This window comes from Cherax quadricarinatus, chromosome 20 (assembly GCF_038502225.1).
Source record: "Cherax quadricarinatus isolate ZL_2023a chromosome 20, ASM3850222v1, whole genome shotgun sequence".
NCBI classification, from domain to species: domain Eukaryota; kingdom Metazoa; phylum Arthropoda; class Malacostraca; order Decapoda; family Parastacidae; genus Cherax; species Cherax quadricarinatus.
In genome coordinates, this window is record NC_091311.1 from 37136314 (window position 1) to 37147115 (window position 10802).

Consider the following 10802-nt stretch of genomic DNA (forward strand, 5'->3'; position numbering starts at 1 on the left):
TTTCATTGACTGGGTCCACGAAGTGTGAAAAAATACCTCCAGGAAAATAAATTGCCACTCAAGTGCCTCCTGGTACTGGACAATACTCCTGCTCATCCTCCAAATTTGGTAGACCTATTGTCTATGGAGTTAAGTTTTATAACAGTGAAGTTCTTGCCTCCTAACACCACTCCTCTCATCCAGCCCATGGACCAGCAGGTCATTTCTAACTTCAAAAAATTTACACGAAAGCAATGTTTCAAAGGTGCTTTGAAGTGACCTCAGATACTGGATTGATCCTAAGAGAGTTCTGGAGGAATCACTTCAGTATCCTCCATTACATAGCCTTATAGGTAAGGCTTGGAAGGGAGTGACTTCCAGGATTTTGAACTCTGCATGGAGAAAACTGTTGCCAGATTGTGTCCCTGACAAGGATTTTGAAGGGTTTGAGGCTGACCCTGACCCTGTCGACCCTCTGCCTGTTGTGGAATCTATTGTGTCTTTGGGGAAGTCCATGGGGTTGGAGGAGCTAAACATTCATAACCACTACCACTCTTCACCTGTCTAGACATAAGTAGGTTAAGTGTGCCCAAAATGCCTCAGCACGATAGTGGCTTTCTTTGCTCCAATCATACTATGATATGTAAATGCAAAGAAACAGATATTTTATATATTTATTTATTTATTTAAGGAACATCACTTGAGGGGGAAGTATGCATCCTGAAACTTCGTTTGTATCCAAAAGTAAAAAATCAACCAAACAGTTCGTATCCTGAAAAGTTTGCATGGTGGGGCGTTTGTAAGCCGAGGTTCCACTGTATTTTATTATAACATACAGTATGTGTCAGTATGTTTTAAACTCTAATCCATACCTACTCTCTGCCTTTTTGCTTGACACTTATAGTGGGCTGAAGAATCATCTCTTGCCAAAGTCCAGCAATAGTCTGCAAACATTATTGTGCCCCATTTGCCCTGGTACCACTTTTCCATGTTGGAAATATCTTGGTGAAACCTTTCACCATGTTTGTCACTAACTGCCCCACAGTTTGCTGAAAAAGTCTAAATGTGAGTCAAAAAAATAGATTTTCAGTGACATGTTACATCCCATGTTCTTGTAAGCTTTGATGAGGTTTTCCACCAATTCTTCATAGATACCTTCCTTTCTGTTTCCAAGAAATCCCTTCGCCAATAACTTGAACGCTTCCCAAGCAGCTTTCTCCTCCCCATGAAGATCTGATTCAAAGTCACCATCTTTAAGAAGCTCTTGAATCTGAGGACCATTGAAGACTCCCTCTATTATCTTAGCCTCGCTCCAGAGGCGTCGCTAGAGATGGTGTCACTCGGGGCGGCATCTCTGGTGTCACCCGGGGCGGAATCTCTGGTGTCACCCGGGGGAGCATCTCTGGTGTCACCCCCATGAAATTCAAGGGTGGGGGGGGAGGTAAACTCCAGTTATGTCACTACTGCATGACCAGCGACAAATGTTTAACAATGAGAACATTTAAGACCATAAACTGAACAGGAGAATACTTCTCGACTTTATTAATGATAAAATAAATAAACGTAATAATATTGAGGAAACAAACTCAAATACCACTTTGAGTACAGCCAACAGATCCTACATTTATTCATCTTTAACAATGCCAAAAAAAAAAAAAACTTGAAAAATAAAGAAAAACATTGCAATATCAGAGAAACGCTAGTTCCGATCTGACCTTGAGTACAGGTAACATCTCAGTGAATCTGATCTTACATTTCCTTGCCTTCAATTATGCAAAATCACCTATCACATCATCAAAATCAATGATTTTCCTTAGATAGGCTTATTTGTACTTTGTTAATATATAATAGGCTATATAGAAATGAAGGATTCTTCTCTTATGTTGGTGCAGCACTGTTTTGGGCATTAGTGTCACCTTCTTTAGAGGCTCTATGGTGTCACCCCTAAATGGTGTCACCCGGGGCGGCCCCCCATTTACGACGCCTCTGCCTCGCTCAGTGAGGGGGAATTTTGATGTTAGAATCCCTGACTGGATTTGACCATAGCTTTTACAAAGTTTTTCATGAGCCCCAGTTTTATGTGTAGTGGTGGTAGCAAAATTTTTTTTGGTTCAATGAGAAGTGGATGTTGAACATTTTTGATAACAGGTTCCAGTGATTGATGAGGTGGCCAGTCTCTCCTGGTGTAGTGGGAACCTCTTGCACTGCTGTCCTATTCAAATAGAAAGCAGCAGTACTTGGTGTATCTGCCCTGCAAGCCCATCACAAGAACAACAACCTTTAAGTCACCACAGAGTTGCCATTGATGTTCATCATATTTCATGCATTGCAACATATGCTTTATATTCTCATAAGTTTCTTTCATATGTGGTGCATAGCGCACAGGAACTGATGGTTTACTATTGCTGTTATGCAGCAAGGCACCTTTCATACTCGTTTTTGATGAATCTATGACCAGCTTCCAGTGACTGGGTTCACAGTCAATGCCAAGTGCTTCCATTAGACCATTAATATTGTTGCAGGCCACTAAATCACCTTCTATTATGAAATCATTGAACTGCTGATGACAGTCACGAAATTTTGAAATCTTCACATCAGCTGCTAGGAGATTCCACTGTCGAAGACAAAAGCCTAGCAACTCTACCTTATTTTTGGGTAGTTGCAGATCCCTGACAAAGTCATGGAGTTTCCCTTTTGTTATGAGATGTGGCCTAGAGGAGTGTGCTTCATCAAAGTTTCAGTCACTCTGCAATCCAGCACTGTCATCCTTCTCTTCTTCCTCCTCACCACTTTCTTCATCTGACTTGCAGGATACCGAAGTTGGTGCATCAGGAACAGGTAGACCTTCTTCATGTGGAACTGGGCAAATAACTGATGGAATGTTTGGTTATTCAGTGGACCCCTTTTTTTTCTTTGACAAGCCCTTTTGTACTGGAGGTACCATGCAGAAATAACAATTGTTGGAATCTTTTGTTGGCTCCCGCCTGTCATTGGCACAGCAAAAGGCATTCCTTTTCTCTTCCTGTTCAACCATTAGTGAAGGTTAGTAGCACATTTGTTGCAGCATATGTGTGGAGCCTAGTTCTTATCCTGGTCACCAATCTTGCATCCAAAATGTAGGTGATATGCCTTTCTAACCATAGCAGTTATACAGTGTTTCTGTGATGCAAAGTTTACCTCACCGCATGTGTAGCAGAAGTTGTCTGCCCTATTCACACAAGTATGCGGCATCTGAAAGAAGAAAACAACAAACAATTAGAAGATAAACAGAAAATTTGTTCATTAATTTATTATAATACAGAGCATGATATCTAAGCAGAAGTATTTATAGCATTCAGTAGGAAAATAAAATTAATATATGCCTCATATGCATATCAATAGCTTGCTCAGTGAGTATTTATTATAAGTTTGAAAAGTGCTTGGCTAAGAAAATCACCTACCTTTCATATAAAATATAAACTTGCACAGCACAACCACCTTCTATGATTGCTGGAACAATAATGAAGGGCAGTAAGACTGTGAGTGTGGTAAGAAACACACTGCTGCAAGCCTGTTGGAACCTGTTGTGATACATAGGTGTATATGGAAAAGTAGAGATAACAAACAATTTTAACCACGATACTGTATTCATTTTCAATGACCTAAAATTAGTTGGAAATTGCTACTCTGATCTCAGAAGCATTTTTGTTGTTGACCAATGTTAGTTTTGGTTAGGTTTCATTAGATTAAATTATGCTAGGTAAAGTTAGGATGGGCTGTGTTAAATTTTGTTAAATTTTTGACAGTTATTGAAAGTGGTGCATGAGTTCTTTGGAGGAACTCATGCACTATTTCTTGTGCAAACTGTTATTTTGGAATAAAAATTGCAAAACAATCAGCTGTTAATATTCAACCAATCAGCTGTTAATATTCACACCTAGCCACTCATCAGTCACATGATGTGCCAAGTCAATTATGGTGAAACATATGAACACATCTATTTCCAAAGACCCCAATGGAAATAGTCACTTTGACTTTCTTGGGTTATCCTAGGTAATCTACACATATGCTGCTATGTATGATAATTTATGTAACTGTATTTATGGGTGCCTATACATGAATAAACTTACTCCAATACACATTATTGCGGAGTAATTTCTTCTCATACTGATACGTGTATATTCACTGTTTATGTCATAAATCGACAGTTTTGCATGCTGCAATGTGAGTAATATTATAAAATCATTTATTAGGCTAGATTTGGTTATGCTAAGTACTATTCTGTTAGGTTATTTTGGGTTACATAAAGTTACATTGTTTTTTCCATTTGTATACCTTATAACTATCCCTATGGCACAACCCACTTTATATTAGACAATTTAAACTATGAGACACTTATGCAACATATGAGAATCTTTATTGAAGAAACGTTTCACCATACAGTGGCTTCATCTGTCCAATACAAAGTAGAAATGGGTAAGGAAAGGAGGAGTTTCAGGTAATCAGTCCCTCAGCCTGAATTTGATGTGTTCAGTCCATCACTCTTGTAGGAAGTACAGCATAGGGCCAGAGAGGTGGCTTATATACTGCAGTTAGGTGACTCGAAGCAGGAGGAGACGGGATCACAGTGGGACCTGCCACTAATGTAAGTAGGTCATCATCCAAAGGTTGGACAAGCGTAGAAGTCTTTGTACCAAGATTCCATGATGTTGCAGTGTCTGACTATAATTTATTACCAAAATATGTTGAGTAGCCAGACTCAGCAATTACTATTTTCTTCCTATTTGCACGAAAAAAGCTAAATATTGATTAGTTCAAATTATAGATTGCTGCTGAATGCACAAAAAGCACTCATCTCTATAATTACTCTAAATATTTTATTTTATTTAGGTTTACATATATAACAAAATTATAACTAACTTGACGGCACATAAGTTATGGACATCCATAAAAAGTGCACTTATGCAGATCTAACCTTATCTTAATTTTTTATCTAGTCCTTTAAATAAATTGGATTTTGCATCTTACCTTTAAACACCTTTAATTAATTTCCAGCATCATCTTGGGTCTTGTCCACAATGATGAGAGTAAAATAGCTTTAGAGAAAAATATTGATACTAACTCCAGGTAATATTTTTTTATGAATAAACATTTATTTCAAGCAAATCTGGACTTTAAGTAAGTAAGTTTATTTAGGCACAGGTAGACATAAGGACAATTATCATACATAGTGTAAATTACCAAGGATAACCCCAAAAAAAAGTCAAAGTGACTTATTTTCACTGGGGTCCTTTTGTTTGAGAGATAACACCACATATTTATGAATACTGTTAAAGGAGAAAAATGATCATTTACCTCAATTTCTTTACTTTTCCGTCCTCTTCCTCAAAAGGTTCATGTTTATAATTGTTGTTTTGATTAATAAATCACAATATTTTGTTGTTGTTGGGGTTTATAGGGCCACAGACAGTCACAATATTGTGGCTACTGCTGCTTCTTGTTGAGTTTATAAGGGCCACTGACAGCGTATTGAGGCCTGCTTATCTTTGAAACGATGAATGATAAATGTTTAACTTATTTGTACAAGGTATGGTTCACAACTGATTCGGAAAAGGTGATTGCCCAATTTTGCTTTAAACTATATTGATCAAACTTATTGTAAACTTCTTTTATTGACCATTTTTATTCTATACTTTTTTAAACTAGTATTTTCAACTACAACTTTTATATTATCCTGTCTACCATCTTACTAGCATATTATAACCAAGTCATTGCCATTTTTATTATTATTATTATTATTATTATTTTTTTTTTTTTATTCTTTTGCTACCTTAACTTGTATATTTTATCCTGTCAGTTTAAATCTAGTTATACTCTAATTCTTGTAAACAACTTATATAAGACCTTAGTGCAATTACAACTGAGAGTCTTGTGCCTTTTTTATATTATTAGATTAAACTCAGTTGTACTATAGTCAATACCAAATTCATTATATTAGACCATAGTGCAATTACTAGTGAGAGACTAGTGCTATTTTTAATTTGTATTTTTATATTATTAGATTAAATCTAGTTGTACTATAGCTCATTCTAGCTCAAAACATAGACTCCACAAAAGTCATTATATTAGACCTTAGTGCAATTACAAGTGAGAGTCTTGTTCTATTTTAAATTTGTATTTTTATATTACTAGTTTATACCTAGTTGTACTTTAGTTCATTCCAGCACAACACAGACAACATCAACTTCATTATGTGTAGTAGTGACTATACTCTATATGACCAAAATACTCTAGCTATATACTTATCCAAACTTCCCACCACTACAGATATCAGTACTAGAACTCAACACACAACTCAGGATGTAAATAACCATAATTTAAACCTAGATGATTGATCACATTGACCCTGATCTAAACCTCCATAATCTGACACCCAATCAAAACCTATTGGAAAGTAACTGCCTTTATTACACAGCATCACAAGCCAGCACTATCCTAAACAATGCTAAAAGTCTATCATTACTTAACTACAACATCAGGTCCTTAAGCAAACACTATGATGACCTCCTGGCACTCCTTGAATCACTAAAGACATCCTTCTCCTGCATTATTCTTACTGAGACCTGGCTTAAGCAGGACACAATAGATATCTACCCTCTACCAGGATACACAGCAATTCACAACCACAGACCAAACCAAGTTGGGGGTGGTATTGCAATCTATTACTCTAACCAATTATCTTGTATTAGTACCACTTGCTTTAGCGATGAATATGGGAAATATATTTTTGCTAATTTTACTGTAAAAAACCTTAAGACACCTATAACAATCGGTGCCATTTACCGGATACCTCACACAAACATCCCAAATTTCAGTGAGAAATTGAAGTCACTAATAACAAACAGACAAATGAATAAGCACCACCTTCTCTTAGCTGGAGACTTCAACATCAACCTTGGCTTACTAGATGATCAGCCTGTAACTGATTTCATCAACAATATGAACAACACACTTCTCATACCAACAGTAACTAAACCAACCAGGCTCATTGACCACATATGGACCAATATACTAGCCCCCCTTAAGTCAGGGATAATCACAGATAGCACTACAGACCACTACCCTACCTTCCTCCTGACAAACATTAGTAAACCACCACTTGAATACAACAAAGTCTCATTTAGACTCTATGACGAGGCCTCAATAAGGAAGTTCACAGCTGACCTAGAGACTGTTGACTGGCCTACAGAATTCTCCAAGGCCAATGGTATTGATGACTGGACAGACATTTTTCTTAACAAATTACTTAGACTATACAACAAACTTTGTCCTATAAAAACGAAACAGATCACAAACAAACGGCTTGGTTGCTCATGGCTAACCAGCACCATTCTGAAATCCATTGACAAGAAACACCAATATGAAAAGCAATATAGACAGGGCTTAATACACAAAGATATTCTTAAACACTATTCATCAGTTCTCACCAAAGTAATAAAGAAAGCCAAACAACTATACTACTCCAGTAGATTCACAGACACTAGAGGAGATATAAAAAAGACCTGGAAAACACTCTCTCAGATTCTAGGGACCCACAAACTGAAAAAAAACAAGAATATTGTCCTAACTAAACCTAATGAAACACCACTACATCCCACTGACACAGCTAACAAGATAAACTTCTTCTCAACCATAGGATCTAATCTCGCCAATAAAATCCCACATACCAATGCCCATGCCAGGGACTACCTAGATGGGAATTTTCCAAATTCCTTCTATCTTGCACCAACTGAGCCCTCGGAAGTCACCGAGATTGTAAAGTCACTTAAAAACAACTCAGGGAATCTGTCTAATGTCCCACCATTACTGTACAAGCGAGCGGCCCGTATCCTTTCGCATGCTATTTCATTACTTTTTAACAAGTCACTAGAAACTAGCACCTTCCCGAAACTACTCAAGATGGCAAGGGTTACACCAATACATAAAGGTGGTGACCCTACAGACTTAAACAACTATAGGCCAATATCAAACTTACCATTGCTATCCAAAATCTTTGAGAAACCCATACACAGGAGACTATATTCATTTATAACAGCACAAAACATACTCAACCCCTGCCAATTTGGATTCAGGAAAAATAAAAGCACTAATGATGCAATCATAAAAATGCTAGATCTGCTTTACACAGCATTGGAAAATAAGGAATATCCACTAGGAATTTTTATTGACCTAAGAAAAGCTTTTGACACAGTAGACCACGACATCCTACTCCACAAACTTGACCATTACGGTATAAGAGGCCATGCGCTTGCTTATTTCAAATCTTACCTTATTAATAGGTATCAGTATGTCACCATTAAAGACACAGCATCAACAACACGGCCACTTGATACTGGAGTTCCGCAGGGAAGTGTCCTCGGTCCCATGCTCTTCCTCATATACATCAATGATCTTCCAAACGTATCGCAACACCTGAAACCCATTCTCTTTGCTGATGACACGACTTATGTCATCTCTCACCCTAATCTTGCCACCCTCAACACCATAGTTAACGAGGAGCTTATCAAAATATCGACTTGGATGACAGCCAATAAACTTATGCTTAACACTGACAAAACTTACTATATTATGTTTGGTAGCAGAGCAGGAGATGCACAAATTAACATTAAGATCGACAACACTCTAATTACCAGACATAATGAGGGCAAATTCCTAGGCCTATACCTTGACAACAACCTGAATTTCAGCACCCATATCCAACACATAACCAAAAAAGTATCCAAAACGGTTGGGATCCTCTCGAAGATACGATACTACGTGCCGCAAAATACCCTTCTCACACTATACCACTCACTTATATATCCATACCTCACCTATGCTATTTGTGCTTGGGGATCAACTGCAGCAACACACCTAAAGCCAATAATAACCCAACAAAAAGCTGCAGTAAGAATAATCACTAAATCCCATCCCTGGCAACACACCCCCCCACTCTTCATGGATCTAAACTTACTCCCTGTTCAGTACATCCACACTTATCCAGTTTATTCACACACGCGCCAGGGTGTCAGCGTGCCTCGTTGTGCTCCGGGTTATCTCGTGTTTTCACGGTCGCTCTTACGTGCTAGAACTTTAATTGGTGTCATCAATCCTATACGATACATCCCTCTAGCGCCTGGAACCAATCTTGGGCGGAAAACATTATATACTGAGTCAAAAAAGGAGAATTAGTGTGCACTACCTAGCAGAGTTTACTGCCAGAGGGGAATCATAGGCCTGTGTCCCGGGTGAAAAAAAATAATAATAATTGAACTTTTCGTGTCAGAGGAAAGAAAGTCTCCCTGATAATATTGAGTATACATAGTGTATAGTGTATACTACAGTGGCTCCCTAGTATATTGATGATAAAGGCTAAAGTGTCATTTGAATTAATTTAATTTAATATGTTTATTATGCACCCCATACCCATCCTGTGGGTGGTAGTCAAAAGATTACAGAGGTACATGATTGGTCCAGGGACTGGACTCCAAAGTTTTGATAGCTGAGCAAGTTACAGAGGCAATGAACTCACAATTTACAAAGGTAATGAACTCACACCTTTGTAATCTTTTGACTACCGCCCACAGGATGGGTATGGGGTGCATAAAGATATTAAACTAAAGTGTGTGTGTGTGTGTGTGTGTGTGTGTGTGTGTGTGTCATTTGAAAACAGGTGAATTTGTAAATGAAGTGTGTAGTGATACTGGTCCTGTGGGGAGCAGCAGCAGGATAATACTGCACCACCTCTAGGGGCCCTTAACAACAACAACAGTTTGGTGTGTGTCATGGGCACCAACACATGGTGTGTGATTCTCTCCTACTTTATCCATTTATAAGCGATGCAGATTACATGGTGAGTTTAAATATGTGGCCTGTAGTTATAACTTTTCTCTTGACATATGCAAGACATCACCATCCCTGTAGAAGCCATTATTAGATGTACTAGTCATTATATTTTGTTGTTGCAGAAGTACTATGAAGATTCTATGTTCAATAAAGCCTAGAGATAAGGCCTGTGTTTCTATCACAACAATTTATTGAACATAGAATCCTGGGCTACCTGGTGGTGATCCTGCGCTAGACTACATCACAACATGGAGCGTTTACTGAAACCTGAGAGGCTAGACTGTGACCCCAGCTTATCAACGGCTGCTCAGGAATGGAAGCACTGGTTTAAGACTTTCGAAAACTTCTTGGGAGCCCTTCCTAAAGAAGATCTAGATAAACTAAGTCTGCTCATCAATTTTGTGTCACCTAAGATATATGAGGCTATTTCTGAGTGTAATACCTACGAAGATGCTATCAAAACCCTCAAGTCTCAGTATATTAAACCTACAAATGAAATCTTTGCACGCTATCGCCTTGCAACTCGCCGCCAGCAGATTGATGAGTCCTTAGAGGAATACTTTCAAGCACTGAAAATTTTAGGTAAGGACTGTCACTTCCAAGCAGTGACAGCTGCTCAGTATTGTGAAGAGTCCATCAGGGATGCTTTTATCAGTGGCCTGCAATCACCAATAATAAGGCAGCGTTTATTGGAGAATAAAACTCTCGACTTAGCCGCTGCCTTTGACCAGGCAAGAGCTCTAGATTCAGCCCAGAAGAATTCTGAAGTATACAGTACCACTCAGCCTTCTCGAGTGGTAAGTGCTGCAATTCCTGACCAAGACTCTTGCAATGAAGTTACTGGGGAACCTGCCTCAGTGACAGCAGCAGCAGGTATGGTGTGTTTCGTTTGTGGTTTTTCAAGACATCCACGTCCAAAGTGTCCTGCTCGTGAAGCAATGTGCCATAAATGCCACAAG

General features: G+C 38.4%; 1 long non-coding RNA gene across 1 annotated transcript in view; it reads right to left on the reverse strand.

The window, feature by feature from the left end:
* LOC138852987 (uncharacterized) overlaps positions 1-5457 on the reverse strand; it is a 95478-nt gene extending 90021 nt beyond the window's left edge. Inside the window, exon 1 of the long non-coding RNA XR_011392227.1 lies at positions 5314-5457. This is a non-coding gene — a long non-coding RNA (uncharacterized lncRNA). The remainder of the gene's footprint in view (positions 1-5313) is intronic.
* Positions 5458-10802: the final 5345 nt, after the last annotated feature.